The sequence below is a fragment of the Ursus americanus genome, chromosome X, assembly GCF_024610735.1.
Source record: "Ursus americanus isolate L20-20 chromosome X, mUrsAme1.1.p, whole genome shotgun sequence".
NCBI lineage: Eukaryota > Metazoa > Chordata > Mammalia > Carnivora > Ursidae > Ursus > Ursus americanus.
This window is the reverse complement of record NC_142164.1, coordinates 32,454,227-32,479,205: the sequence shown is the minus strand read 5'-3', so window position 1 is coordinate 32,479,205 and position 24,979 is coordinate 32,454,227. Positions and strand designations below refer to the sequence as shown.

The window sequence follows — 24,979 nt, the reverse complement described above, 5'->3', positions numbered from 1 at the left end:
GGGAGTCGCAGCCGGGTCGGGAGACGGGCCCTCCGTCCTACCGCCCCATCTGCCCCGAGGTGCAGAGCTGTCCCGGGCAACCTGGGAGGCTCCACGGACGGCTAGCGGGACAGAGCGCAGGCTGCCGGTGCCCTGCGGGTTGGCCACGGGAAGCCAAGGCTCGGGACCCTGGTGGCCGCCATGTCTGGGCGGGGCCAGGGGCGCTGGACGTCTGGCCCTTGGGCGTTTGGCCGCGTGCCCTCTCCCCTAGGGGCGAGAGCGGCATTGGCCTGTGCGGACCCGGGGCCCTGCAAGCCCCGCCAAAGACCGACACCGGCAGGGGCATTTGGGGGCCGCCGCCTTTGCCAGGGCTGGGGGGTGGGGGCGTGGTGGCGGGACCCCGATGTCCCTGTGTCCGGTTCGAGGATCACGTGTGCGTCCTGGCCACCCCGTGTCAAGGGGCCTTGAGGTTGACTCGGGAGGAGGGGCGGTGCGACGGTGGGGCGTGGAGCGGAGTCCTGAAAGGACAGGCCGGTCCCGGGAGTAGCGAAAGTGGAAGCAGGAGCAGCAGCAGCAGCCTCCCCGCACCGCCGCACCCACTCGTCGCCCCCCCACCCCCCACAGCACCACCACGACCACGTCCGGGGCCCAAAGAGCGGTTGCCTGACGCAGACCGGGCAGCTGCGGTGCCATCTCCCGGGGCTTCCCCCTCTCTGGCCGAGAGGCACACCCCAGTGCTCCCTCGGTCAAGTCTAGGCGGAGACTTGCGTCTGCCAAGGCCTCTGGATCGGCCCGCTTCAGTGTCTGGGCCTCCTTCACCAACATCCCACCAGAGTGTTCAGGGCAGTGACAAGGAATGGCCCGCTGGCTCAGCGTCCCATTGCCACACCTGCTTCGATGCCCGCCGTCAACCGATCAGTGTGGAGAGTGGCCGGGCTGCGGCACCCCTGGGCAGGGGCCCCGCCCCTTTTGCCCCGATGCACCCACAGATGCACCCGCAGTCAGGCGCCCGTCTGCCCATGGCCCGAAGGAGGCTCCCGCTCTGGATCATCGGGGCCGACCTTCGTGGAGAGCCGGGCTGTCCCGATAGCTGACACACACGTGGAAGAGGGTCCGGGGTGGGGCGAGCCTTCCCCCCCCCCCCACACCCACCCCCCACCCACCGGCTTCCACTGCGCTTGCGTTTGGGCACGTTCCCCGCCCCCGCCTCTCAACCCCGCAGCCGCACAGGCCGCTATCCCCAGTACCCCCACCGAGTCCAGTACCCCCACCGAGTCCTGAAGGCAGCCAATTGCCCCTTCTCCTCCCTCACACCACGTCACCGTCCCGGAAAAAACCGCCGTGGGCTCCTTGGTGGGGGGCGGGGGCGGACGGTTTGAGCAGCGGATCAAGAGGCCTCAGTCCCTGGACCTTTGTCGCTCACCTGCTTCTTGGCCAACCGCCGCCCGCCGTAGCCCCCCGCCCCCCCGGCCGGCCACCCCCCCCCCCGCCCCTCCCCATCGGTATTGCCTATTGACCTCCGGAATCTCCATTTCCCCCAGCCGTTGCCAGAGAGCCCGGCGCCAACTGCCGCACATGCAACCGTTGACGGCCCTGCCCGCCCTCTGGGGTACCCACGCGGAGGGGAGGACGTGGTTCACCCCGGCCCCGCGGCTAGGAGCAAGGGCTTTGCTGGCCTACTCTTGACTGCAGGTGGTCAATTGGGCGTCGATGCGGTGACTGCGGAGGCTGAGGTCTTTGAGGGCCGGGAGGTCCCCGGGCAGGATGTCCGGAGCCTCTTTCACCAGTCCCGACCTGGGCACCGTGGGGGACCTTGGGGACCTTGGCCGGCCTCTGCTGGGCGAGCTGGCTGCGAACCCAAGGCCATCCCACTTCAGCGAGGGGCCGACGGCGTTACCCTCTCTCTTGGCGCGGTCCTGATCCCGAACATCCGGGCCGTTGACTGCTCTTGGAGCCAGGCGCTTCCTTCCCGTGGGGGCGCATCTCCCCTTGGGGGTCTTGCGTGTCTCCTGCCTGCGCTCTGAGGGTGCTCGGGTCTTTGCTCTGTGGTCTGGCGGGAATCCCTAGGGAGGGTGGCACTCGTCGCACATGGAAACTGGGGGTTTCAACCTGGGGGAGCCGGGGTGGTGTGGCGGGGGGGGGGGGGGCGCGTGGAGTCCAACTGTCTGCCAGCCAGTTTGGAAGGCCTGCCGGGCGAGAGTGTCCGGGATGACCCTTTGGATGTGAGGCCTGCCCGGGCCGAGCGCGTGTCAGAGGAGAGTATCGCGGAGGCGCAGGCAGCCCTGAGCGGGGCGGCGGACGCTCGTCGCCTTCTGGCAACCACCGGCCGCCCTAGTCTCTTTCACATGGGCCCTGGGGGGCCGACAGGGGTGGCGTGCCTGGACGCATGCCATCGGACCACGTCCGACTTGGCTGGTGCCAGGATATCTTGGGGAGGATGCATCTGTTTGCCAAACGCATGTCTCCAAGTTCACAGAACAGGGCCCCTCCGCTGCGGTCCTTTCTCCAGCCCCCCCCCCCCCGCCCCTCCCAGCCCCAGCCCCAGCCCCTGCTCTCGGGGCGTGAGTCTCCCAAGGGAGCAGGGTTTGTGTCCAAGGGGTGGTAGAACTGACACGTGGGAAGGGACCAAAAGGACCCTCCAGACCTGGAGACGGCCCCTGGTGGGGGGGGGAGGGGAGAATGTCGTGAGTGGGCCTGTTGCTTCCACAGGTGGGATGGAATATCCACTCCTGCCCTAGGAAGGATGAGGCGGTGAGCCTCTCAGGCCAGACTTTTGGGGGGAGAAGCGGCCTATTCCGTTTGTAGGGCAGAAAGCGAAAGTGTTCCCCAAGGGTTGAAGCGGGACTAGAGCAGGGAGAGCGGTCCGCCTGGATGACAGGTGCACCCTTCTGCCCTTGGGCAATCAGCCAGGGGTAGCAGCAGACATCCATCATTCACCTGCTGGGGCGCTTGCTGTGGGGTGTGTAGGTCACCTCCTGAGGATGAAAAGGGTGAGGTCCAGCTGTGGTCTCCCTTCTTTCCTGGGGGACACTGGGTGTGTGTGGGGGGGGCGTGTGTGTCCGCCTTCCTACCTGTTCTTGGGAGTGAGTGTAGTGTGCATTTTGCGAGAGTCTAAGTGTTCCCTAACGTGTGGGTGGTGTGTTTGTGTGAGAGAATGTGAGCGAGTGAGTCTGTGTGCAAGGGTGGGTGGGTGCGTGCTTCTGGCTTCTGTTATGTCCCAGGCATGAGAGGCGGGTTGTCTGGGTGCACTGGACATGACCGTGAGGTGTCCACCGTAGGATCTGGGCCGACTGACGGGCAAGAAGGGCAGCAGTGTCGTGCGTGGGCCTGGTACCGCTGGGCCGGGAAAGGCGCGGGTCCTCGAGAGCGTGGGCGCACGTGCGGCTTGCCCCTCCCTGGCCTGCCCCTCGCGTGGCAGCCGTTGGGAGCTGTCCGGAGATGGAGGCCGGGGCAGGCACGGAGCCGCTTTGGCGACCGTGGGGGGCTCCAGGCCGCCCTCCACACTGGCCCGGGTGGGCCAAGGTCCTCCTCGGAATCCCCGGGCGAGTGGGGGTGGGGCCGACTTGAGGCCAGGGGCGAAGCGAAGGTGTTTGGGACCCCTCGGTCCTCTGGCCGCGGGAGGTGGACCTGGTCCTCTGGCCGCGGGAGGTGGACCTCATTGTCGACTCCACGGCCGGTGCCCGCGGGCTGGCCTACTCTTGACTGTAGGTGGTCAATTGGGCGTCGATGCGGTGACTGCGGAGACTGAGGTCTATGAGGGCCGGGAGGTCCCCGGGCAGGATGTCCGGAGCCTCTTCACCAGTCCCGACCTGGGCACCGTGGGGGACCTTGGGGACCTTGGCCGGCCTCTGCTGGGCGAGCTGGCTGCGAACCCAAGGCCATCCCACTTCAGCGAGGGGCCGACGGTGTTACCCTCTCTTGGCGCGGTCCTGATCCCGAACATCCGGGCCGTTGACTGCTCTTGGAGCCAGGCGCTTCCTTCCCGTGGGGCCCATCTCCCGTTGGGGTTCTTCTGTGGCTCCTCGCTGTGTTCTGAGTATGTTCTGGGCTTTGCTGTGTATTGTGAAGGGAATCCCTAGGCAGGGTGCCAAGCTTCAGAGAATGGAGAGGGCGGGTTTCAGCCTTGGGTGCGGAGGAGGAGACGAAGTGCCTGCTAGTCCTACCTCTTGAGTGCCCCGACGTCAGAGCTCCCGTAGGCAACTTGGTTAGCTTCAGACAATGCTAGGGGGAGTATGGAGGAGTCCCAGTAATGTTCTCTTTTGGGTAAAGCTGTATAATGTAGGTTGGTAAATGACACGTTTTTGTGCAGTGTTAAACATTTTATGTTTAGCTTGCGTGATGCGAAATGTCGGCATTTTTAGGTTTGTTGTTTTTTTTTTTTTTGGAAGAAGCCCTTTTGTGTACATAGTAATAGTCTGTACATCTTTTTTTCATGTTTCGGTTCTTTTTTATGCTTTTTTTCCCTTATAGGTTTTCAGCAATTTTATATATTATGAGGTATGATCAGTTTTTTGTTTTCATTTAGTATATTAGTATTGGAGGCTGTATTGATTTTCATTCTTAGGTTGTAGGTTTAATGACGATGCTTTCGATATTATAGCATACACATATGCGTTTGCAGAGAAACTGAGTTCATTCTGGTTTTTTTGATATTGAAGAATTTGTTTTGTTGGAACATCATTTATAGGATAATCAAAGAGGATATGCATAGCCTTGGTTTCACGAAACTTCACAGTGTGATTTTAAGCACGGCTGTTTCCAGCATTGACTTATCAGGCACTTCAAATAATGCCATTTGAATAGTGTGTGTGTTTCAGAGAAAGGTTTTGTGGTTAAATCCTACGTGTATTTGAAATTTTCTGGTCAGTTTTGCCCACTTGATGGCAAGAGGTAGGTCATTAGTTGGTGATGGATACCATCTTTTGTGAGCAATCTACATCGACTTGCCCTGTGCTCCCATCACAGAAGCAATGGGGCATTTCTGGGCATCAGGTCTCACAGATCACTGGGATGGAGAAGGACGTGTCAATTTTCATACATTCAAATGGGTTTTGTTCTCACACTGGATTAAGTATCTTCAAAAGCTTCTTGGGGCCATGATCTGTTTGGACAGTGAGTGAGTGTATGTAAGAGCTGAACCCTGAGGTTACAAATGCGACGTAAGGTTCCTGGAATTCAAGTCTGGCTGTTCACTTCAGCCTATACATTCCTCCGTGTGTGCATATAAACTGAAGCAACAGAGCCTGGTTCAGGGGACAGTCTGTCAGCATCAGGAGATTCTGGTGAGCCATGTCCGGTCCCTCTTCCCCAGGGTCCCATCCATTCTTCAATAATACAGATTTGTACTTGTTAGAGTTTTGTAGCTCACCCATCTTCCTTTCATTGATGGTCTCCAGACTAAGTCTTCATCCTCTGTTCTTGCTTCTTGCCCCAAGTCAGGGCCACTTGGCATCCTAAAATGGTTTCTGTTATACTGTAAGTATGGTTGATTTTGCTTCCTGAAAATTCATGAGACTCATATCGTGACTATGTAAAGATGCCATCAAAGCTTCACTACAGAAAATGATATTTGTATTTTAAATTGAAGGGGAAATAATAAAACTTGTCGCTAACAGTGAATTAAGACATAGAAGGATTATTCTTGTACACAGATTACCTTAGTCCAGTCATGTAGAAAGCTATCATTATTGAGTTTTTTTCCTCTCTGGAATTTCTTTTCACAAGTCTTTTTAGTTCACCTTGAAAACTGTTCTTTATTATTCCCAGCATGTTTGATAATACTGTAGTCTACATTAAGAATTTTGTTGTTCTTGAAAGTAATCATTGTATATAATGTAGTATAGAACCAATTTTTACTGTACTGAGCATTAGTTTTCAATATATTCTTAATGTTATAGTATAGATATTAAGAACATGTCCAGGGGCGCCTGGGTGGCTCAGTGGTTAAGCGTCTGCCTTCGGCTCAGGTCGTGATCCCAGTGTTCTGGGATCGAGCCCTGCATCGGGCTCCCTGCTCAGTGGGAAGCCTGCTTTTCCCCCTCCCACTCCCCCTGCTTGTGTTCCCTCTCTCACTGCCTCTTTTCTCTGTCAAATAAATAAAAAATCTTTACAAAAAAACAAAACAAAAAAAAAAAAAACAAAAAACCTGTCTATGTTGGGGAAGTGATGTCTGTATTCTTCAAACAACATGTCCCTGTTTTCTTTCCCCCCAGCCATGGATATTTGTCATTATGCTTTGTTTTTCTGTGAAGTGAACCACTTTACTTTCCCACATATATGTGGAATCACCAAGATTTGTTTTTTGTTTATTTTTAAGAATAGCTATGTTAACGTGTGTAAGGGAGTAAGTATCTCATTTTGTTTTTAATTTATTCTTCTCCGAAGTTTAGTGACGTTAATCATCTTTTTATATTCTGGTTGGCCATGTGTATGTCATCTTGAGAGAAATGTGCTTTGAAAATTTTACACATTAGTTCAGCAGGTTGTTTTCTGTTGTTTTGATGTAGGAGTTCTTTATATATTTTAGGTATTAATACCTTATCAAGTGTTTGTTTTGCAAATATTTTCTGCCATTCTGTACGTTGTCTTTTCACTCTTGCTTGTGTCCTTTGACTCAAAACAGTTTTTATTTTGTAGTCTCATTTGTCTGTTTTTCCTTTTTTGCCTGTTGTTTTCATGTCATACCCAAGAAATCACTGCCAAATCCAATGTCAGTAAAATGTTAACCATGTTTTCTTCTAGCTTTTTTATAGTTTTGCCTTTTACATTTAGGGCTTTAACATAATTTGCGTTGGTTTTTGTATATTGTGTAGCGTAAGTGTCCAACTTCTTTCCTATGTGGATATCCAGTTGGCCCAACACTATTTGTTGAAGAGACTGCGTTTCACCATCCCGAGGTGTTGGCGTCATTGTTGAAAATCGTTTGATCATACAAATGATGATGTGTTTCTGGCTCTCTGGTCTTCTCCATTGGTCTACGTATCCGTCTTCGTGGTGGTTCCACGCTGTATTCATGAGTGTGTAACAATTTTCTAGCAAATTCTGAAATCAGGGTGTGTGAGTCCTCTACCTTTGTTCTTTTCAAGGTTATTTTGAGGTTTTGGTGGTCCCTTGAAATTCCTTTATGAATTTTAGGATGTTTCCGTTTTCTGCAAAAAGCATCCTTGGTATTTTGATAGGGATTGCAGTGAACCTGAAGAAGCTTTGGGTAATGCTGACATCTTCCCACGGGCTGTCTTTCGACACATTTGTGTATTCTTTACTGTTTCTCATCAAGAGTTTGTAGTTTTCAGTATACGAGTTTTTTGCTTCCTTGGTTAGGTTTATTCATTAGTATTTTATTCTTTTTGATGGTATTGTGAATAGAATTCTCTTCGTAATTTCCTTCATAGTTTCTTCCTGTAGCCTAAGTTTTTAACTTCTTTAACGAGCTTCATTGTTTTATTAATTGATAAAGGGTGTCCTCATTTCGGATCCTCGTATTTCATAGATCTGTAAAAAGATGAAAACGTAAACCACTGTTATTGTTATCACTTGCAGGAAGACCCAGAGAATTACAAGGTTTTCATGTGTTGTTTCCTCACATGGGAAAAAAGCTATAATTATTTTGGATCAAAAATTCATTTCTGTGTTATGTGCTATTGGGCAATCGTCAATTTTTTAAAACAATACTACTTTTAAAAATCAAAATTGAAATTCCCCGTTTGTCTACCAAAAAAAAGGTCCCAGTACAGAGATGATTGAAAGAGCTTCCTCGACATCCCATTGTCCAGTAGTAGACCTAATGCACAGTTTGGTCATTTAAACTTTTTTTTTTAACCATGTGTAAATGACCAACAGGACACAGGTATCTGGATATACGTGCAGGCGACAAATACGTGTGTATATAGTAGACTTTTGTCCTTTGTTTGTATAAATGTAAGGAGGAACCTGCATTTTCTTCAGATTTGCTCAGGGCTTGAAATGAACATGAAATTTCTCATACATAACCAGATATACACAGCATGGATTTGTAGTGGTGGTGGCAGAATATGCAACCTCACAATGTGCCACTTTGGCATAAAGACTATTGAATTGAAGGCAGTTAAGCAGAAGCCTACACAAGCAAAGCTCCAAGCCCTCTCCCCATTTGCCTAAAAGTCGGCATAAATTTTAAAAGATGTCCTCTATATCTACCAGGAAGGAGAAAAGTTACTCCCTGGAGAAAACATTAGTCCCTTAGCATGGAGAGGGCACTAGAGAAATCTACAGAACGGATTTTACTGACTAACCTTTATCTACCATGAGTTTCCCATATATTTGCCTTCTCACAATTTATTGTCCTGGAGACTCAAGGTCCTTTTCTATTATCATGTAATTACTCTAAAAGTTTATTGCTCCTCTGCTAAAATACTGTGTAAACTCAAGTTGTAACCAAGCCTTTGTGTTGCTTAACTCTGGGGACTCCCATGTGTCATAGGGAGGATACACAGGTTAATAAATTTCTGTTTGTTTACTCTTGTTCATCTATCTATTGTTATAGTGGCCTCAGCAAGAACTTAGAATAGTAAAAGAAAATTATTTTTCCCTTCTGCTGGTGGGCAAATAATGTCTGTCATGGAACAATAAAGCGGGAAACTTAATATTGACAATTTATAAAACTATTTACAATTGAAAGAAGTTTAAACAAGTAGTGTCAAAAAATAATGTAAGTTTGTAACATTCCTAAGCCTGATGTTATGATGGACTTAGTTGCTCCATCCCCAAATGAGAGAACCAGGTTTCTAAGAAGAGGCACTTCTTGGGGCATCTGGGTGGCTCAGTTGGTTAGCGTCTGGCTTCAGCTCAGGTCATGATCTCGGGGTCCTGGGATCGAGCCCCACCATGGGGCCCCTGCTCCGGGGGGAACCTGCTCCTCCCTCGCCTTCTGCCTGCCCCTCCCCTTGCTGGTGCATGCACTCGCCCTCTCTTTCAAATAAATAAAATCATAAAATCTTAAAAAAAGAAAAGAAAAGGAAAAAAAACAGGCACTTCTTGAACCACATCACCTCGTGCACTTTGCTAAGGACCTGCTACGGGACCAGTGCTGCTTCCTGGCCTTCCCGGGGCTGCTGCAAGTGGTATCCGTGACGCCTAGGTGGGTGGGGATGTGCTGGGTCACAGTGACTCCTAGGTACCTGACTGGTGCATTTATTTAAATACGTCCTCATTTAGAAAAATAAATCCCATGTTTTTACAAAGTAAGGTGTGCAGAAACAGGTAGTGTAGTGTAGAGAGGAAAGGAAGACAACCACTCATGCCACCAGAGATGAAGAGTGTTGATTTGGGGTATGTGTCCTCCATGCGTTTTGTTCCTTAAAAGGGGGTGGAGAAAGAGCTGGAAATAAAAATCCTTTAAAAACAACAGTCTAGGGGCACCTGGGTGGCGCAGTTGATTCAGCGTCTGACTCTTGGTTTCGGTTTAGGTTATGATCTCAGGGGTGTGAGATCGAGCCCTGCATCAGGCTCTGTGCTCAGTGCAGAGTCTGCTTAAGATTCTCTCTTCCTCTGCCCCTCTCCCTTGCTCTCTCTTTCTCTCTCTCACAAATGAATAAATAAATCTTAGGAAAAAAACAAAATAAAAGCGATAGTCTAAGGAGCTTCCTAGACTCATTGGTAACTTGCAGCTATTTTGTTTCTAAACAATTGACTATGAAGGTTTTTTTTTGTTGTTGTTGACTCTTCAATTCCATTGGTAAGTGTAATCATTTTTTTTCTTACTTGATTATTTTTAAGAAAAAAAACTTAACAAATGCTGAAGTGTTTCAAAGGAGAACTAAAGTAACCCCTGCCCAGATCTACCCCCCAGTGTAATCACCCTTAAAAGAAACTCTTTAAAAGAAATACATAATGTTTTGGGGCGCCTGGGTGGCTCAGTCATTAAGCGTCTGTGTTCAGCTCAGGGCGTAATCCCAGGGTCATGGGATCGAGCTTCGCGTTGGGCTTCCTGCTCTGCTGGGAGCCTGCTTCTTCCTCTCCCTCTCCCCCTGCTTGTGTTCCCTCCCTCGCTGGCTTTCTCTGTCTCTGTCAAATAAATCTTAAAAAAAAAAAAAGAAATACATAAAGTTTTAAAATGTTTTTTTTTTTTTTTAGAATTTATTTGTCAGAGCACAAGCAGGGGGAGTGGCAGGCAGAGGAAAAAGAAGGCTCCCTGCTGTGCAGAGAGCCCCACCTGGGGTTCAGTCCCAGGACCCTGGGATCATGACCTGAGCCAAAAGCAGATGCTTAACTGACTGAGCGACTCAAGCATCCCTAAAAGATACTCTTAAAAGTAATCCATAGCTAAGAAGGAAAGAATTACTGAGAAAGAATAACAAAGTTGGAGGTACCACAATCCCATATTTGAAGCTATAATACAAAGCTGTAGTAGTCAAAAGAGTATGGTACTGGCACAAAAACACACACAGATCAGTGGAACAGAATAGAGAGCCCAGAAATAAATCCATGTTTATATAGTCAATTAACCTATGGCCAAGGAGGTGAGAATATACAGTGGGGAAAAGACAATCTCTTCAATAAACGGTATTGGGAAAACTGGACAGCTACATGCAAAAGAATGAAACTGGACCAATTTTACACCAAATACAAAAATAAACTGTAAATGGATTAAGGACCTAAATGTGAGAACTGACACCATAAAACTCCTAGAAGAAAACCTAGGCAGTAATTTCTTTGATGTTGGCGGTAGAAACATTTTACTAGGTATGTTTCCTTAGGCAAGAGAAATAAGCAAAAATAAACTCTTGGGACTACACTTTTATAAAAAAGTATTTGGGACACCTGACTGGTAGAGCATACAGTTCTTGATCTCAGGGTCATGAGTCTGAGCCTAACGTTGGGGTGGAGTTTACTTAAAAAAAAAAAAAAAAAAAAGCTTTTGCACAATCAAGGAAACCAGCAAAACAACAATGCAGCATACTGAATGGGAGAAGATATTTTCAAATGATATATCTGATAAAGGGCTAATATCTAAAATATATAAAGAACTTATACGACTCAACACCAAAAAATCAAATAATCTGATTAGTAATGGGCACAAGACCCAAATAGACATTTTTCCAAAGACATACAAATGGCCAACAGACACATGAAAAGATGATGAACATCACTCATCATTAGGGAAACACACATCAAACCACAATGAAATATCACCACAGACCTGTAAGAATGCCTACAATAAAAACACAACAAATGACAAGGTGCTGTCAAGGGTATGGAGAAAAAGGAACCCCGCTGCTCTGTTGGTGGGAAGACCAGCACAGGCTCCTGCCCACACTACATCTCCTGGCCAGAGAGTTCTGCAGGGTCTCAGTTCTGGCGGGGGTGCCGACTGGCCTCATTTCACAAGCAGACCGGAGCACAGCTAGTTAAAACCTGACACATTTAGGTCAGGGACCAAACACTACCCACCCCCCACCCCCCCGCAAGGAAAGCATCTGCAGCCGACTGGCTTGAAGAATAGAGCAGCGAGAACACAACAGAGAGCACGCAGAACACACTGGAACATTACCTGAAGCACCAGGACCTGGGCACTACATGACCTCTTCTTCATAAGGCCATTACTTTCAGAAGCAGGAGACATAACTGTTTTCTTTTTTTTTAAGATTTTATTTATTTATTTGACAGAGATAGAGACAGCCAGCGAGAGAGGGAACACAAGCAGGGGGAGTGGGAGAGGAAGAAGCAGGCTCCTAGCGGAGGAGCCTGATGTGGGGCTCGATCCCATAACGCCGGGATCACGCCCTGAGCCGAAGGCAGATGCTTAACCGCTGTGCCACCCAGGCGCCCCATGACTGGTTTTTCTAACACAGAACGATGCAGAGGCTTAAAAAAAAGAAAAGAAAAAGAAATTTATCCCAAATGAAAACAAGATAAAGCCACAGCCTGAGATCTGAGCAAAACAGATATAAGTAACATGCCCAATGGAGACTTTAAAGCAATGATCATAAAGATACTCACTGAACTTGAGAAAAGAGTGAGACCCTTACCACAGAGACAAAGGAGTTAAGAATCAATCACAGAGGAAGAGTGCAATAAATGAAATTAGAAACAGGCTTGATGCAATGAACAGCAGGCTGGAAGAGGCAGAGGAACGAATTAATGACCTAGAAGACAAGGTAATGGAAAGCAATGAAGCTGAACAAAAAAGGGAAAAAAGCATTATGCCAAACAGGAATAGACTTAGGGAACTCAGTGACTCCATCAATCGTAAAAACATTTGTCTTGTAGGAGTCCTAGAAGAAGAGAGAGAAAAGGCGGCAGAAAATTTATTTGAAGAAATAATAGCTGAAAACTTCCCTGACCTGGGGAAGGAAACAGACATCCCGATCCAGGAGGCACAGAGAACTCCCATCAAAATCAACAAAAGCAGGCCCACAGCAAGACATATTGTAATTAAATTCACAAAATATAATAAATGTTTTTTTAGATAAAGAAAAAAATCTCAAAAGTAGGAAGACAGACTAAGTCAGTAACTTACAAGGGAAAACCCATAAAGCTAGCAGATTTTTCAAACAAATTTTTACAAGCCAGAAAGCAGTGCAATGACATAGTCAAAGTGCTGAATGGGAAAATTCAGCAGCTAAGTATACTGCATCAGCAAAGCTATCACTGAGAATAAAGGGACAGGTAAGGAGTTTCCCAGACAAATGAAAACTAAAGGAGTTCATGATCACTAAACTAGCCCTGCAAGAAATATTAAAGAGGACCCTTTGAGTGGAAAGGAGACCAAATGTGACAGTATAAATGTAGGAAATACAAAAGCAGTGAGTATTTCTGTAAAAAATCAAGTCAAGGAACTCACAGAAAAAGGATATAAAATATATACCCAAAACATGGGCAGGAGAGGAGAAAAGAATGGGTTCAAGCTTAAATAGCCATCAACTTAATAAAGACTGTTATATGCAGAAAAGTTTATATACAAACCTAATGGTAACCATATATCAAAAACTACCAAAAAACATGCAAGAATAGAGAAAAAAATCCAAATAGATCACTAAAGAAAATCAGCAAGGCATGAAAGAAACACAAAAAAGGATCAGAGAAAATGTCCAGAAACAACAAAACAAGTAATAAAATGGCAATAAATCCATATATATCAATAATTACATTGAATGTAAATGGACTGAATCTCCACCCAAAAGACATAGGGTGTCAGATAAAACAAACGAGACCCATGTTTATGCTGCCCGCGAGAGACTCAATTTAGAACTAAAGACCCCTGTAGATTGAAAGTGAGGGGATGGGGAAACATGAGTCATGCAAATGGATGTCAAAAGAAAGCCAGAGTAGCAATGCTTATATGGGACAAACTAGACTTTAAAACAAAGACTGTAGAGAAAGAGGCAAAGAAGGGTACTATGTAATAATAAAGGGGACAGTCCAACAAGAAGATATAACAATTGTAAATATATAAAACAATAAACAAAGGAACTAATTGATAATAATACAAAAATAGTAGAGGACTTTAATACCCCACTTCAGTGGACAGATCATCTAAACAGAAAATCAACAAGGGAACAATGCCTTTGAATGACACACTGGACTAGATGGACTCAACAGATATACTGAGAACATTCTATCCTTAAACAGCAGAATACACATTCTTTCTAAGTGCACGTGGAACATTCACTAGAGTAGATCACATATTAGGTCACAAAACAGGTCTCAACAAATACAAAAAGACTGAAATCATACTATGTACCTTTTCTGACCACAACATTATGAAACTAGAAATCAACCACAAAAATTCTGGAAAGACCACAAATATATGGAGGTTAAATAACATGCTATTAAACAATGAATTAGTCATCCAGGAAATCAAAGAAAAAAATACATGGAAACAAGTGAAAATGAAAACACAATCCAAAACCATTGGGATGCAGCAAAAGCAGTCCTAAGAGGGGAGTATATAGCAATACGAGCCCTTTATCAAGAAGCAAGAAAAATCGTAAATAACCTAGTCGTACACCTAAAAGAGCTAGCAAAAGAACAATTAAAGCTTAAAGCCAGCAGAGGGAAGGAAATGATAAAGATTAGAGCAGAAATAAATGATATAGGGGCACCTGGGTGGCTCAGATGGTTAAGCATCTGCCTTCAGCTCGGGTTGTGATCTGGGGGTCCTGGGATCAAGCCCCATGTCTGGCTCCCTCTCCCTTTCCCTCTGCCTCTCCTCCTGCTCATGCTTTCTCTCTGTATCTCTCTGCCTTGAATAAATAAAATCTTTAGAAAAGAAATGATATAGAAAATAAACAAACCATTGAACAGATCAATGAAACCAAGAGCTGGTTCTTTGAAAAAAGTAATAAAATTGATAAACCTCTAGCCAGACTTATCATAAGAAAAGAGAAAGGACCCAAATAAATGACAAATGAGAGAGGAGAAATCACAACCAACACCACAGAAATACAAGCAACTCTAAGACAACATTATGAAAATATGTATGACAACAAATTGGACAACCGAAAACAAATGGATAAATTCCTAGAAATATATAAATTACCAAAATTGAAACAGGAAGAAATAGAAAACATAAACAGACTGATAACCAGCAAAGAAATTGAATCAGTAATCAAAAAACTCCCAACAAAGGACCAGGGCCAGATGGCTTACAGGCAAATTCTACCAAACATTTAATGAAGAGTTAATACCTATTCTTCTCAAACCATTCCAAAAAATAGAAAAGGAAAGAAAACTTCTAAATTCATTCTGAGGCCAGCATTACCCTGATCCCAAAACTGGATAAAGATACCACCAAAAGAGAGAGAGAGAGAGAGAGGGAATGAACTACAGGCCAATAGCTCTGGTGAACATAGATGTAAAAATTCTCAATAAATACTAGCAAACCAAATGTAACAATACATTAAAAAAATCATTCACTATGATCAAGTGGGATTTATTCCTGGGTTGCAAGGGTGGTTCAGTATTTGCAGATCAATGTGATACATCACACCAATAAGAGGATAAGAACCAGATGATCATTTCAATAGACACACAAATAGCATTTCACAAAGTACAATATTCATTCATGATAAAAACCCTCAACATTAGGTTTAGGGGGAACATACATCAACATCATCAAGGCCATATATGTAAAAGCCACAGCTAATATCATCCTAAATGTGGAAAAACAGAGCTTTCCTCTATGGTCAGGAATAAGACAGGGATGTCCACTCTTACCACTTTTATTCAACATAGTAAAGGAGATCCTAGCAACGGCAACCAGACAACAAAAAATAAAAGGTATCCAAATTGACAAGGCCAAAGTAAACCTTTTCACTGTTTGCATATGTCATGGTGCTATATACAGAAAACCCAAAAGACTCCACCAAGAAACTGCTAGAACTTATAAATGAATTCAGTAAATTTGCAGGCTACAAATCAATGTACAGAAATCTTGCATTTCTATACACCAATAATGAAGCAGCAGAAAAAGCAATTAAGTGATGAATCTCATTTACAATCGCACGAAAAACAATGGGAGAAGATATTTGCAAATGACATATCTGATACAGTTTTAGGTTCCAAAATACATAAAGAACTTACAAAACTCAACATCCAGAAAATGAACAATCCAATCAAAAATTGGGCAGAAGAGATGAACAGGCATTTTTCGAAAGAAGACATCCAGATGGCCAACAGACACATGAAAAGATGCTCGACATCACTCATCATTAAGGAAATACAAATCAATACTAAAATGAGGTATCGTCTCATACCTGTCAGAATGGCTAAAATCAACAACACAAGAAACAGGTGTTGGTAGGGATGTGGAGAAAGGGGAACCCTCTTGCACTGTTGGTAGGATTGCAGACTGGTGCAGCCACTCTGGAAAACAATATGGAGGTTTCTCAAAAAATTAAAAATAGAAATACCCTATGATCCAGCAATTGTACTACTAGGTATTTACCCAACGAATACAAAAATACTGATTCAAAGGGGTACATGCATCCCAATGTTTACAGCAGCATTATCTACAAGAGCCAAACTACGGAAACATCCCAAGTGTCCAACAACTGATGAATGGATAAAGAATAAGTGGTGTATAAACATGATGGAATATTACTCAGCCATAAAACTAACGAAATCTTTCTATTTGCAATGACATGGATGGAGCTAGAAAATATTATGCCAAGTGAATAAGTCAACAGAGAGACAAATACCACATGATTTCACTCATATGTAATTTAAGAAACAAAAGAAATGAGCAATGGGGAAAAAAGAGAGGCAAACCAAGAAACAGACTCTTAACTGTAGAGAACAAACTGATGGTCACCGGAGGGCAGGGGGTGGGGGGGATGGGTGAACAGGTGATGGGGATTGAGGAGCGTACTTGTGATGAACACGGGGTGTTGTATGGAAGTGTTGGATCACTGTATTGTACACCTCAAACATAAAAACTTAAAAACAAGGGATTAAGAGCACACTTGTCTTGATGGCCACTGGGTAATGTATAAAATTGCTGAGTCATTATATCGTATACCTGAAACTAATATGACAGTGTATGTTAATTATACTTCAATTTAAAATAAAAAGAAATGCCCAGACTGCATCAACCCCAGGGCAGCACGACTGGTCTGCTGTCCACCCAATATCACTGAATCCCCTGCCTCCATTCCACTCCTACAGAGGACCTGCATAGGCTCAGCACCCCCACCTCATGACTGGCGACATCAGGCTACTACTAGCCTTGGCTCCTGCTCTGATTCACAGCCCTTCTATATACCCATTTCCTTGCTGTTCGAGTAGAGGTGGGGGGGAATTTCCAGGGCAGCAGAGAAGGAAGAAAACTGGGACCTTGAGAGGTTTTTCCTGGCCAGACTGTTTCAATTTTCCATTTCAGGTCAACACAGACAATCTCAAAAAACCCAGGTGTCTTCTGAAAAAATAACCAAAAGTGATAGACCTTTAGCCAGACCTAAAAAGAACAAAAGAGCACTCAAGTAAATAAAATCAGAAATGAAAGAGAAGTTACAAGCGACACCACAGAAATACAAAGGATTATGAGACTACTATTCAAAATTATATGCCAACAAATTGGACCCTAAAAGAAATGGATAAATTCGTAGAAACAAACAATCTCCCAATACTGAATTAGGAAGAAACAGAAGATCTGAACAGACCAATTACTACCAACCAAAATAAATCAGTAATCTGAAAACTCCCAACTACTAATTATATTGATTTGGTAATGAAAATACACCTAACAAACAAAAGTCCAGGAACAGGTGGCTTCACAGGTGAATATTACGAAACATTTAAAGAAGAGTTAATACATATCTTTCTTAAATTACTCCAAAAAACAGAAGAGGAAGGAGTGCTTCCAATTTCATTCTATGAGGCCACTGTTACCCTGGCAACGAAACCAGAGAAGGATACTACAAAAACAAGAAAATTACAGATCAATATTCCTGATGAACTTAGATGCAAAAATCCTCAACAAAATGTTAGCAAATCAAATTTAACAATACATTAAAGAGATCATTCGGCACAATCAAGTGGGATTTATTCAAGGGACGAATGAATGATTCAGTATCCACAAATCAATCAGCATGATTTAGCACATTAACAAAGTGAAGAATAAAAATCATATTATCATCTCATTAGAAGTAGAAAACGCATGACAATATTCAACGTTCATTAATTTTTTTTAGAGACAGTGGGAGTGGGGGGAGGGGCAGAGTAGGAGAATCCTCTTTTTAAAAAAGATTTTGAGAGAGAGAGAGAGTACGTGGGTAGGGGGAGGATCAGAGGGAGAGGGACAAGCAGACTCCGCACTGAGCATGGAGCTGGATGCAGGGCTCGATCTCATGACCCTGAGATCATGACCTGAGCTGAAATCAAGAGTTGGACGTTTGGGGTGACTGGGTGGCTCAGTCAGTTAAGTGTCTGTCTTCAGCTAGGTCATGATCCCGGAGTCCCAGGATCGAGCCCCAAATCAGGCTTCTTGCTCAGCGGGGTGTCTGCTTCTCTCTCTCCCTCTACTCATCCCCCTGCTTGTGCTCTCTCTGTTTCAAATAAATAAAATCTTTTTTTTTTTAAAAAGAGTTGGATACTTAACTGAGACAACCAGGCATCCCTCAACACCCATTTATGATAAAAAACTCAACAAAGTAGGTGTAGAGGGACCATACCTCAACATAATAAAGGCCATCTATGACAAACCCACAACTAACATCATACTCAATGGTAAAAAGCTGACAGCTTTTCCTTTAAGATTGGGAACAAGACAAGATGTCCACTCTTACCACTTTTATTCAACATAGGACTGGAAGTCCTAGCCACAGCATTCAGACAAGAAAAATGAAAGGCACCCAAACTGGTAAGGTAGAAGGAAAACGTTTTCATTTGCAGATGACATGATACTATATATAGGAGGCCCTAAACACCACCAAAAAATATTAGCGTTAATAAATGAATTCAGTAATGTTGCAGGATACAAAAATCAATACAGTAATGTTGCAGGATACAAAAATCAATATACATTAACTATTGTGTTTCTGTACACTAATAATGAACTAGTGGAATGAGAAATTAAGAAAACAACCCTATTTACAATTGCATCAAAAAGAATAAAATGCCTAGGAATAATTTAACCACAGAGGGACAGATTTGTACTGTGAAATCTGTAAGACAGATAAAAGAAACTGATGATGACACAAATAAATGGAAGGATATACCATGCTCATGGATTAGAAAAATTTTGTTTAAAATGCCCATATTACACAAAGCAATCCAAAGATTTAATGTAATCCCTATCAAAATACTAATCGTACGTTTTAAGGGTTATTCTATTTCTGTAAATTTGTATGGAAAGATAAAGATCCTAAATAGCCAAAGCAATCTTCAGAAAGAACAGAGCTGGAGGAATCACGCCCCCAGATTTCAAACTATACTACAAAGCTATAGTAATCAAAACAGTATAGTACTTGAACAAAAACAGACAAATAGATCAATAAAACAGAATAGAGAGCCCAAAAGTGAACTTACCATAATTTAATCCATGCCAATAAAGACAAGAATATATCGAGAGGAAAAAGACTCTTCAATAAATTGTGCTGGGAAAACTGGACAGCAACATACAAAAGCATGAAACTAGACTACTTTCTTGCACCATACACAAAAATAAACTCAAAATGGATTAAAGACCTAAATGTAAAAACTGAAACCATAAAATTCCTAGATGAAAACAGACTATAAACTCTTGGACATTGGTCTTTGCCATAGTTTTTGGATCTGTCTCCCCAGGCAAGGGAAACAAAAGGAGTAATAAATAATTAGGACTACATCAAACCGAAAAGTTTTTGCCTAGCGAAGGAGATCATCAATAAAACAAAAAGACAAGCTACTGAATGGGAGAAGATATTTGCAAATGATATATCTGATAGGGGTGTAGATATAGAACTCATACAACTCAACATCAATTAAAAAATGGGGTAGAAGACCTGAATACACATCTTTCCAAGAAGACATACTAACAGCCAATAGACACGTGTGAAAAGATACTCAATAGCACTCATCATTAGGGAAATGTAAATCAAAACCACAATGAGATATTACTTCTCACCAGCCAGAATGGTGAGTATCAAAAGACAAGAAATAACCAGTGTTGTTGAGGATGTAGAGAAAAGGGCACCCTTGAGCACTGTTGGTGGAAATGTGATGTGGGGCCGCCACTATGGAAAACAGTGTATGGGGGTTCTTCAAAACATTAAAAACACAAATACCCACATGATTCAGCAATTCCATGTCTGGGTATTTACCCAAAGAAAATGAAAACACTACTTCAAAAAGATCTTCAGTGCCACATTATTTACAACAGTCAACACAGGGAAGCAATCTAAGTGCGCATTGATAGATGAATGGGTAAATAAGATGTGGAATATTACTGTCATAAAAAATGAAATGGTACCATTCACAACAACATGGATGGGTTGCTAAGTGAAATAAGTCAGACAAAGATAAACTATATTATTTTAATTCCATGCAGAATCTTAATAAACCAAAAACAGAAATAGGCTCATAAATACTGTGAGCAAACTAGTGGTTTTCAGAAGGGAGAGCTTGCAGGGCGTAGGCAAAATAGGGGTAGGGGAATAATGAGATACAAACTTCCAGTTATGAAGTCAGTCATGAGGATGATAAGTGCTGCCTAGGGAATATATAGTACAGAAGGTTGGTGTAGGTTTGTATGCTGACAGATGGTAACTATACTGAACACAGTGAGTATTTCATAATGTATGTAATTGTTGAATTGCTATGTTGTACACCTGAAACTAGTATGTCAACCAAATTGCAATTTAAGATTAAAAAATCAAAAACAGAGAGGAGTTAAGATGGCAGAGGAGTAGGAGACTCCTTTTTCAGCCGGTCCCCCGAGTCGAGCTGGATAGGTACCAGACCAGCCTAAACAACCACGGAACCAGCCTGAGATGCAGGAAGATGCATCTGGATCTCTACAAATGAACATCTCCAGCGCTGAGTATTGAGGTACGAAGCGGGGAGCCATGAAACCGCGCACAGATATCGGAAGATAAACGGAAGGGGGAGGGAGCCGCCGCGTTCGGGCGCCGGGAAGCGGTAGCCACTTGCACGGGGGAGCAGGCGGGCTCGTGGTCGGCACCCGCAAAACAGCAGACTGAGACCGTGAGCCGGGAGCACGCGCCACCAGGCATCTCGCGGAACACCGGAATCCCGGTGCGCTCACTGGATCCAGACTGAGACCGGGAGCTTCCAGAGTGCGCGGGGTGGCTGGCGGCTGGCGGCGTTAGAAACACAAAGGACAGAGACGTGCTGGCCCTGGAAGTGAGGGCTGGGACGCCGGGTGTGGGGCGCACATCCCGGGACGCTGCAGGGTTGAGCAGCACCAACAGTAACAGAGTTAAAGTGGCCAGAACATCAGTGGAGAACGGGCCGCAATCCCTCTGTTCTGTGACAGAGGCTGAAATTCGGCCGCTGCTGCTCTGACTCTCAGAAGAGGCACAGCAAACCGCCACAGAAAGCCGCCAGAGAACAAAAGCCTGGAAATATTGGCTCACAGCGGGCCCATCCCCATCCCCCCTCGCAGGGGACACGGAGACTCTACCCAAACAGGGTTGCCTGAGTATCGGCGCGGCAGGCCCCTCCCCCAGAACACAGAAGGCAGGCTGAAAAATCAAGAAGCCCACAACCCGGGGTGCCTGGGCGGCAGAGTCATTGAGCGCCTGTCTTCCACTTAGGGCATGATCCCAGCGTTCCGGAAAGGAGTCCCTCATCGGGCTCCTCCGCTGGGAGCCTGCTTCTTCCTCTCCCACTCCCCTGCTTCTGTTCCCTCTCTCGCTGGTTGGCTGCCACATAAATAAATAAATAAAATCTTTAAAGAAGAAGCACACATCCCTAAGATCCCTATAAAACAAGGGCGCACAGCCTGGGACCCAGTCAATAATTTGGGCTCTGGACAACCCCGCAACCTCTACTCATCAGAATGACAAGAAGGAGAAGCCCCCCCCAGCAAAGAAAAGACAGTGAGTCTGTGGCCTCTGCCACAGAAATAATGGATATGGATGTAACCAAAGTATCAGAAATGGAATTCAGAGTAACGATGGTCAAAATGATGAGTAGAATTGAAAAAACTATTAACGAAAAGATTACTGAGAATATAGAATCCCTAAGGACAGAAATGAGAGAGAATCTGACAGAAATTAAAAATTCTATGAGCCAAATGCAGGCAAAACTAGAGGCTCTGACGGCCAGGGTCACAGAAGCAGAGGAATGCGTTAGTGAATTGGAGGATGGGTTAATAGAGGAAAAAATGAAAATAGAAGATGGTCTTAAAAAAATCCACGCCCACGAATGTAGGTTACAGGAGATTACTGACTCAATGAAACGATCCAATGTCAGAATCATCGGCATTCCTGAGGGGGTGGAGAAAAACAGAGGTCTAGAAGAGATATTTGAACAAATTGTAGCTGAAAACTTCCCTAATCTAGCAAGGGAAACAAACATTCATGTCCAAGAGGCAGAGAGGACCCCTCCCAAGCTCAACCACGACAAACCTACGCCACGTCACGTCATAGTGCAATTCGCAAATATTAGATGCAAGGATACAGTATTGAAAGCGGCCAGGGCAAAGAAATTTCTCACGTACCAAGGCAAAGGCATCAAAATTACATCAGACCTGTCTACACAGACCTGGAATGAGAGAAAGGGTTGGGGGAGCATATTTAAAGCTCTTTCAGAGAAAAACATGCAGCCAAGGATCCTTTATCCAGCAAGGCTGTCATTCAGAATAGATGGAGAAATAAAGACATTTCAGAATCGACAGTCACTAGCCAATTTCGTAACCACGAAACCAGCCCTACAGGAGATATTACGGGGGGTTCTATAAAAGTAAAAAGGCCCCAAGAGTGATACAGAACAGAAAGTCACAGCCAATACAAACAAAGACTTTACTGGCAACATGGCATCATTAAAATCTTATCTTTCAGTGATCAGTCTTAATGTAAATGGTTTGAACCATCCCATAAACGCCACAGGGTTGCAGATTGGATAAAAAGAAATGACCCATCCATTTGCTGTCTACAAGAGACTCATTTCGAACCCAAAGATGCATTCAGACTGAGAGTAAGGGGATGGAGTACCATCTTTCACGCAAATGGGCCTCAAAAGAAAGCTGGGGTAGCAATTCTCATATCAGATAAATTGGATTTTAAACTACAGACTATAGTTAGAGATGCAGAAGGGCACTATATTATTCTTAAAGGAAGCATTCAACAAGTGGATATGACAATTATAAATATATATGCCCCCAACAGGGGAGCAGCAAGATACACAAGCCAACTCTTAACCAGAATAAAGAGACATATAAATAAAAATACATTAATAGTAGAGGACCTCAACACTCCACTATCAGAAATAGACAGAACACCCTGGCAAAAACTAAGCAAAGAATCAAAGGCTTTGAATGCCATACTCGACGAGTTGGACCTTATAGATATATATAGAACACTACACCCCAGAACCAAAGAATACTCATTCTATTCTAATGCCCATGGAACATTCTCAAGAATAGACCATGTTCTGGGACACAAGACAGGTCTCAACTGATACCAAAAGATTGAAATTATCCCCTGCATATTCTCAGACCACAACGCTCTGAAATTGGAACTCAACCACAAGGAAAAATTTGGAAGAAACTCAAACACTTGGAGACTAAGAACCATCCTGCTCGGGAATGACTCGATAAACCAGGAAATCAAAAATCAAATTAAACAATTTATGGAGACCAATGAGAATGAAAATACAACAGTCCAAAACCTATGGGATACTGCAAAGGCAGTCCTAAGGGGGAAATACATAGCCATCCAAGCCTCACTCAAAAGAATAGAAAAATCTAAAATGCAGTTTTTATATTCTCACCTCAAGAAGCTGGAACAGCAACAGAGGGACAGGCCTAATCTACGCACGAGGAAGCAGTTGACCAAAATTAGAGCTGAAATCAATCAAGCAGAAACCAGAAGTACAGGAGAGCAGATCAACAGGACTAGAAGCTGGTTCTTGGAGAGAATCAATAAAATTGACAGACCACTGGCAAGACTTATCCAAAAGAAAAGAGAAAGGACCCAGATTATTAAAATTATGAATGAAAAAGGAGAGGTCACGACGAACACCATTGAAATTGGAAGCATTATTAGAAATTTTTATCAACAGCTATATGCCAATAAACCAAGCAATCTGGAAGAGATGGAATCCTTCCTGGAAACCTATCAACTACCAAGATTGAAACAGGAAGAAATTGATTTCTTAAACAGGCCAATTAATTATAAAGAAATTGAGTCAGTGATAAACAACCTTCCAAAGAACAAAACTCCAGGCCCGGACGGTTTTCCTGGGGAATTCTACCAAAGATTCAAAGAAGAAATAATACCTATTCTCCTAAAGCTATTTCAAAAAATAGAAACAGAAGGAAAGCTACCAAACTCATTCTATGAGGCCAATATTACCTTGATCCCCAAACCAGGCAAAGACCCCCTCAAAAAGGAGAATTACAGACCGATTTCCCTAATGAATATGGACGCCAAAATCCTCAACAAGATACTTGCTAATAGAATCCAACAGTACATTAAAAGGATTATCCATCACGATCAAGTGGGATTCATACCTGAGATGCAAGCGTGGTTCAGTATTCGCAAATCAATCAGCGTGATACATCATATCAACAAGAAAAGACTCAGGAACCATATGATCCTCTCAATCGATGCCGAAAAAGCATTTGACAAAATACAGCATCCTTTCCTGATTAAAACCCTTCAGAGTGTAGGAATAGAAGGTACATTTCTCAATCTCATAAAAGCCATCTATGAAAAGCCTACTGCAAATATTATTCTCAATGGGGAAAAGCTGGAAGCCTTTCCCTTAAGATCAGGAACTCGACAAGGATTCCCACTCTCGCCACTATTATTCAACATAGTACTAGAAGTCCTTGCAACAGCAATCAGACGACAAAAAGGGATCAAAGGTATTCAAATTGGCAAAGAAGAAGTCAAAATGTCTCTCTTCGCAGATGCCATGATACTCTATATGGAAAACCCAAAAGAAGCCACTCCCAAACTATTAGAAGTTATAGAGCAATTCAGTAACGTGGCGGGATACAAAATCAATGCTCAGAAATCAGTTGCATTTCTATACACGAATAACAAGACCGAAGAAAGAGAAATTAGGGAATCCATCCCATTTACAATAGCACCAAAAACCATACATTACCTTGGAATTAACTTAACCAGAGACGTAAAGGTCCTATATTCTAGAAACTATAAATCACTCTTGAAAGACATTGAGGAAGACATAAAAAGATGGAAAGATATTCCATGCTCATGGATCGGAAGAATTAACATAGTTAAAATGTCCATGCTACCCAAAGCAATCTACACTTTCAATGCTATCCCGATCAAAATACCGAGGACATTTTTCAAAGAACTGGAACAAATAGTCCTTAAATTTGTATGGA

General features: G+C 44.1%; 2 long non-coding RNA genes across 3 annotated transcripts in view; one reads left to right on the top strand and one right to left on the bottom strand.

Annotated features, from left to right (window-relative positions):
- LOC148106882 (uncharacterized) overlaps positions 1 to 24,979 on the top strand; it is an 84,311-nt gene that overhangs the window by 26,229 nt on the left and 33,103 nt on the right. The window lies entirely within an intron of this gene.
- LOC123780458 (uncharacterized) overlaps positions 4,342 to 24,979 on the bottom strand; it is a 136,420-nt gene continuing 115,782 nt past the window's right edge. For both annotated transcript variants that reach the window (XR_015723450.1, XR_015723449.1), the window contains one exon: positions 4,342 to 7,470. This is a non-coding gene — a long non-coding RNA (uncharacterized LOC123780458). The remainder of the gene's footprint in view (positions 7,471 to 24,979) is intronic.